This window comes from Ovis aries, chromosome 1, assembly GCF_016772045.2.
Source record: "Ovis aries strain OAR_USU_Benz2616 breed Rambouillet chromosome 1, ARS-UI_Ramb_v3.0, whole genome shotgun sequence".
NCBI lineage: Eukaryota > Metazoa > Chordata > Mammalia > Artiodactyla > Bovidae > Ovis > Ovis aries.
The window spans coordinates 180705492-180712497 of record NC_056054.1 but is presented as its reverse complement, the minus strand read 5'-3'; the positions used below and the strand labels follow the sequence as shown (position 1 = coordinate 180712497).

Genomic DNA, 7006 nt, shown 5'->3' with positions numbered 1-7006 from the left:
GTAGGGCAGACAACTTTCAAAAAAAAAAAAAAAATCCTGCTCCCTCAATCCCCCCTCTACCTATCATCTCCTTTAGCCCCCATGCTTTTATTCTTTCTCCCTTGAATTTTAATTTCCAGGTTTAAGTTTGACAGAGCTATTGCTAGCTTAAAATTTGGAATATCTCTAGGAGGCCTCTCCTCTACTAATTTTCTTCCTACTTATTAAGGGTGTGCCCTTGTGATTTAGTTTAATTACTTTAAAAATAATTACAAACAAACCTATTTTTGTCACTAAAGTTCCAAATAAATCAGTATCTTTCACTCTTTTAAAACAGACCCCTCCGTATGTTTGTCAGTCTCTTTGCTTTTCTGGTCTGTTTATGCAATTCCATCTATCTGTCTATATATCATGGTGTCCTTATTTATTGCAAACTGGGTTTTGTTAGTTATGTGCCAATGAGTTTTAGCTGCAGTGACAGCGTGGGTATTACTAAAGTGAGACTCTTGTTCTTTGTTTTACATTGAAGTTTAAAGTCCATATTTACAGTTTAAATCCTTGAAGCAGTTTAAATACCTTTTGCCAGTATATTTATTTGATGGCATTGGCCGTAAGGTGAAAGGTTGTCACTAAGGGTGGGTAAAAATCTAGTAATTATTTTTATTATTACATACTCCTCTATATTACATCTGGGGATGTATTTTGAAAGGAATAAGTTATTCTGTTTTGTAACTTTTATTTTGCAGATGAACTTTTACATTTATAGGGCTATCACTGTGGTTAGTAAGAATGCAAACTTTCTTAACAAGTTTTTATCTTGGGACAGTTTCCTTTTAGTATGTTACTGTTTATTATGCTTGGGGAGGGAGGAGTCGGGGGCTGGCCATCTTTTCACAAAGTGGAAGCTATGAAGTGTATCAGGCCATCTTGTGCAACAACTGTAAGTATTCATTTAACATTTCGGGAACTATAAATAATATATTTGTTAGTTCAAGCATAGTTTTGAGGTGCTTTCTTTTTCCTTTATTATTTATTTTTCTTTTTTATGGTGGGAAAAGTTGCCTTCACAACTAGCTGACATTGTTGAAGAGTTTTCCCAGAACAGTGTTCTTTGATTCAAAGAAGTAGTTAAATAGGTCCATTTGAAATGGTCTCCTTAGTGGAATTTTATTTGGGTTTGTCTGAAAGTAAAACTGTTACTCCTTTGACAAAAATTAAGTCAGGTGGTAAGATACACAAATATTTTCAGCATACACATAGCAGTGATAGAAAATGGATGCTAATCTATAGAGATCTTTGATAGTAATAATCACCTTTTTCATAATAAAGTATTTATTTAATAGAAGTGACACTTTTTTTTTTTTTTAATTCCATTGGGCCTCTCTGACTACACAAAGAAGTCCATAAAGCAATATTCTTAACCCACCTGGGATGCTGGAGCAGATTCCCAAACACATTCTCGATGTTCAAACCTAGTAAAATGTTTATTAAAAATCCATTATTCTAAGAAGATGGTGAACTTTTGATACTAAAAGGTTTTTTCCCCTTTCTTTTAAAAAATTTGTTCAGAGACTTTTAATTTGCTTGTATTATAAAAAGTGTCTTTTAAGCTGGAAGGCCAGCTTTGACCAAGAGTAGTACAGATGCTAAAGACACTCAGTCAAGTCCTGTCAGGGATTTTTTTTAACCCTGAAGGTCTAAAGGGGAACTTTGAGGGAACCTACTGAAAGTGTATGTTCATATGGTATGCAATATATGGTGTTTCAAATGTGATTTTTTTTTTCCATTTGAGACTTTTGACCTAAACATTTGTTTAAAAACTAGTGTCAAAGTGTGCATGTCTGATGCACCTGTCATTTTCTATATTAATATTATGAGAACTACCTAAAATTCAAATCTTTTAAAAATAAATCTTTACTATATCTCTTGACTAATAATTCTCTTTTTCTGTACACATGTATATGAACAGATACCTGTGTGCACATGCGTATATATCTATGTTCTCATACATGTGTGGATAAAGGAAACAGATTCTTTGAGGATATGACATCTTAAAATTTTGTGTTAAGCATATTTAGGTTAATTAGAAGCAAACCAAAAAAAATAGGTTTTTAAGAGAAGATGAAAATTTCCTTTAACCTTCTAGAAAGAGTAACAGTAAACATTTAGTCATTTTTATGGTTGGTTTGAGTTTTAGAATGTGTATATATTTTCTTTTGCATTATAATTCTGAGCCTTCAGTAGATCTAAAATATTTTTAGCATGAAAAATAATCACAGCCTTTTCTTGGAGGGACTGTCACAATCTAAATACGGCAGGACATTATAAAATGTGCATAAGTAAACTTAAAACCAGTGTATTCTGCTATATAGGGATTTGGAAAGCTGAAAGGCTTGCATCACAGGAGGGCTATAGAGTGCCAGAAGAATTTATTAACTAGCCTTACTTGTTATGGTGGGCTTTTCCTATCAGCACATGAAATCTGCCTGTTGAAAGCCCGAAGTCTTGGTCAGGTCACAGTATGTTTCGTTTTAATGTTGGAGCAGACAGTTATCTAACACACCCACATGAGGAAGTGTTCTAAAGCAGTTATTTCATGCTTTGCCATGCCCTGTAGCTAAAACAATTTGGTATTGAGTGACGTGTTATGTGCTTTTTAACTCCTATCTGATGAAAATCAGTTTTGACTCCTTGAAAAGGACCAAAATAGTGGAATGCAAGGCAACGTAACTCAAATGCTAAGCACATGTTAGTTTAAACTTTTTTCTAACTTAAGGGGAGAATCACTATGGTCATTTTTAATATAAAGACTATATAGTGATTTCTTGGATTGTACTCATTAAGATTTCAAGACTTTTGGATACTTTTCTTCTTCACATTTTTTTCTCCAGAAGCCTACATTCATCAAAGAAATAGCAGCTGCATATTTTTCCCTGAAATGTGAACAAATAAATGGTATTCCTGTTTATTTATCTATTTTTGAATTTTAATGATTAGTCCTTGTGCTAATAAACAAATTCCCGTATTCATAAAATCTGGCACTTCATAAATATCCAATTGTGTGATTATCTACACATGTTCTGGCTTTCTATAAATATAGAAATTATCAGTGGCTGTGTTCATGAACTTACCCAAGCTTGAGTAGCGGCTAGTCCTGCTGCCACAGAGGAGCCAAGTTCAGACCCTGAGCAAATGCATTGCCCCAGGGTCTGGCAAGGTGTGTAGAGGCAGCATCTGGCTGATACTGCTAACTAGTGATCCTTTCTGGCAAAGGAAGCACTGATGTTGACATTCTTTGAATGCCACTAGTTCCAGCCTTCTTCAGTCCCAAGGGTGGCCTCTTTTAAGTCTAAAACTTGATAATAGATATTAGAGCTGACTTGTCTTGGAGGCCACTTTAGAAACATTTTAGCAAACTACATTTTTCAGTGGAAAATGTACTTTATTAAACTTCTACAAAGGAATAAGCTAGTACTTCACCTTAAGGTCCTTAGCCAGTGAGAATGTAATTAGCATGAAAAGTTGTGTAGCACTGAAAAGAAAACTTAAATATTTTCATTTATATGGCCATGTAACTATCACAAGCATATAGAAATCATATACTGCTTACATAGTAATAGTTCACCCCACATCAAGGGCAATAAACACTAGCAGTTGTGCAAGTTTGTACATCTAAGAGTTATTATTCAATTAGAAATCAACCCTTTTGTATGATTTTTTTTTCATGTTGTATAAGCCATTTTGGTTAGCTTATGCAACACTGGGTATTATTTATAATGTTTCTAGAGTCAGCATTGGCCATTTGATTCTTTGCTCCAGACTTTCAGATTACATATGCAATTCCTAGTTTATTTGGCAAAAACTTGGTGAATTTTGCAGTTTTCTTGTAAACCAGTCTTTCATGCATGTCCATTGCTTATGTAATTTCTAGCATTTTGTAGAATCCTCAGGGATTATAACCAATGGCAAATAACTAGCAAAATCCTTTCAATTCTTTACCGAAAACCCAAGGGCAATATCTGTATCCTAGAATTCCTAGAGAAAGTCTAAATTCATGTATTTTCCTGTAACATAGATATTATATATTTAATTATCAAGTAACATTAATGTCAGTTATGTTTAATGTATCAAAATAGATTCTTTGAGCTCTATTACTTCTAATTTCAATGTAGGCTGTGGGAAGAAATAATGCCATCTATTATTACTATCATGTATGTGTAACCACTACAGCAGATGTTAGAAACAACATTCAAGGGCCTATAAGAAAAAAGGGCTTTTCTGCCACTCTAGCTGTTCAGCTGTAATAATGAATAAGTGGCGTGCTATTTCCACACTAAACTGTGGAAAAATTATGCTTGACTTTGGCTTCATAACCTCTTCTCTAGGATCAAGCTTTTTTGGTGATTCTACAGTTTGCTTGAAAATAATCAGCTTGAGGACATGGAACTTGCCTTTCTGGAATCTTTTGACACTCAGTTGAACCTTCAGTTTAGGGTATTCTGTAGTTCAGTTAATCAATGTACCCCTTATATAATTGCTTTAACTTAGGGAAAGTTAGCTACTGACTTCCAAGTGAGTATGCTGAGAAAGGAGCAAGGGCTAAATTCATTGATCCATCTACTTACCAGATGGAAACTAAAGGTATTATTACTAATTTCTGAATATGAAGTGTTATCTTTGAAACTTTGATGGGAAGGGTGGTAATTATTGTACTTTGTGTTTATTTTCTTGATACTACAAGTAATTTTGCCACTGTGTAATTCTGTCATGAGATATGATGAGTTCCACATACCTGTTACATATTATGCATTTAAAAATGTTAAGAATTTATTTGAAAGCTTTACATAATAAATAACTAATGTAAGAATTTGCATTCAAAAAAATATAAAATTGTTTAATAGAGTTTGGGGTTTTTGGAGATTAAAAAGATGTCCGATACATTGAAAATAAAAATGGTAATAATTATTCATCTTAATATATAATAGTGTTATTTCATTCTTTAGAAATTTTCCATCTAAACTTTTTTAAAAACCACATTTGAATTTAAATTATTTAAATTTTAGTTCTCTCTAATGTTTAGAAGGCTATAATTTTTTATTAAATGAACCTGAATATTTGCTGTTTTTTCCTTTTCTTTCAGAGATGTTCTCTGAATTGCTATTGTAATCAAATTATGATTTGTTGTTGACAAATTTCTTTTATAGTATGAGCTTCTTTCCATAAATGAAATGCAAGTGGGAAAAAGTTAAAGGAATGTTGTCAGTTTGCTTAGGTACCAAATTAAAACTAAGTAAAAAAAAACTTAAGTAAAAACAAAAACAAAAACAATTACTAGCAGAAAACTATGAATCTCTTAGGTGATGTAATTTTTCTGGGAGATAGTATGCATGTATATGAACACTATATGATTATTAATATAAACAAAATCCCCTTATTTAGACACCAAGACATTTAAATAATGAGAATATGGGCCTCTCTTTTATTGTTTAAATAGGAACTAGGCAAACAAATATAGGGGCTTCCCTGGTGGCTCAGAAGTTAAAGCGTCTGCCTGCAATGTGGGAGACCTGGGTTCAGTCCCTGGATCAGGAAGATCCCCTGGAGAAGGAAACGGCAACCCACTCCAATATTCTTGCCTGGAGAATCCCATGGAAAGAGGAGCTTGGTGGGCTACAGTTCATGGGGTCACAAAGAGTCAGACACAACTGAACAACTTCACTTTCACTTTCAGGCCAATATAGATAATCTCAGGGATGGCTTTATACGGTTGGTTTGTTGTATTTTTTTTTTTTTACTGTTTTTGAATACTGGACACACAAATTCTTTTTGACCCAATAAACGTACTTTGGGTCTGCACATATTTAGTAACATCTGCATCTTCTGGGTTGTTTTCACTTGTCACCCCAGCTTTATATTGGGCAAAGAGAGCTGAAATCATTCTTACTTTTCCTAGTTGTTCAAGTCAACAAAAAGCTTTATCCCTTCACCTCCTCTCTAGAGGAGAGAAGAATAGAGATGATTAAGAAGCAAATGAAGATAAGAATATGTATAAGTAAAGCTGAGGGTGAAGGGAAAGGGGCCTTTTGAAGCTACTAAATGTATAAGTGCAATGAAAGAAAAAGACTTTCTCCCCAACACTCTATAAAAGCCACCTGACCTGTTGGACACAGCATTTTCTTCTCCCTATGCCTGTTTTAAAAAACAGATTTACCTAAATTCTCCTTCTCCTCCAAGAAAGAGTCCAATGGTACCACCAAGAGAAGATCACAGGAGAGAAAGTCGTAAGGAATCAAATTTCTAATACATTCACTGCCAGATTTTCTTCATACCGTTTTCCTTTTAAGCCTTGGGTTGGGGATTATGAGCACACTTTCCTAGTCGGTAAACTGATTTCGTTTTTTTTTTTTGTAAGAAGCTTCCCAACAAAGCATTCCCAAGGCATGCCACAGAAGAGCATCATGAGTTTAATTAAAATGGGTAAAGTGATTGAATAAGTTTCTGTGCATGCGTGTGTGTGTGTTTCTTCTCTTAAAATAAAGTTAAATGCTTTTTATATGAAACGAAACAAAAACAACTCTAAACTTCATGTCAGTCTGAATGGATTTAGATTTCTTTTTAGAGTAGCTTTCTGAAGCCATTTTTGTATAGTGGTTTTGAGCAGCACACTCTATTCCCTGTCCACTTGGTTCTTCAGTTTTTAAATGTTAAATAAATGTGAATAATTCCTTAGTTTAAAAAAAAGCATGCTCTTTTGATGGGCTCAGAATATACCCATAAATATAAAGATGTGCTAGGACTTCTTTAAAATACTATCAGCTTAGCATGAAAATACATGAGTGAAAGTTTTAGGAACTAATTTTTTTCCTAGTATGTTAAGAGAAACCCTATGGTGTGGTAAACAAACCAAACCAAACCAACCAACCAACCAACCAACCAAACAAACAAAAGACAGTGTCTTAGAGAACCGAGCTATCAACTAATGTCAAAAAGGATTTAAAGTGGTTGAATTGCAGACCTGGTTTCTAGT

At 33.8% G+C, this 7006-nt stretch overlaps 1 protein-coding gene and 1 long non-coding RNA gene across 51 annotated transcripts in view; one reads left to right on the top strand and one right to left on the bottom strand.

The window, feature by feature from the left end:
• The window catches only part of ZBTB20 (zinc finger and BTB domain containing 20), an 863472-nt gene that overhangs the window by 46059 nt on the left and 810407 nt on the right, over nt 1-7006 (top strand). The gene's annotated exons all lie outside the window — the stretch shown is intronic.
• The window catches only part of LOC132660066 (uncharacterized), a 26706-nt gene extending 19700 nt beyond the window's left edge, over nt 1-7006 (bottom strand). Inside the window, exon 1 of the long non-coding RNA XR_009601262.1 lies at nt 3111-7006. This is a non-coding gene — a long non-coding RNA (uncharacterized LOC132660066). The remainder of the gene's footprint in view (nt 1-3110) is intronic.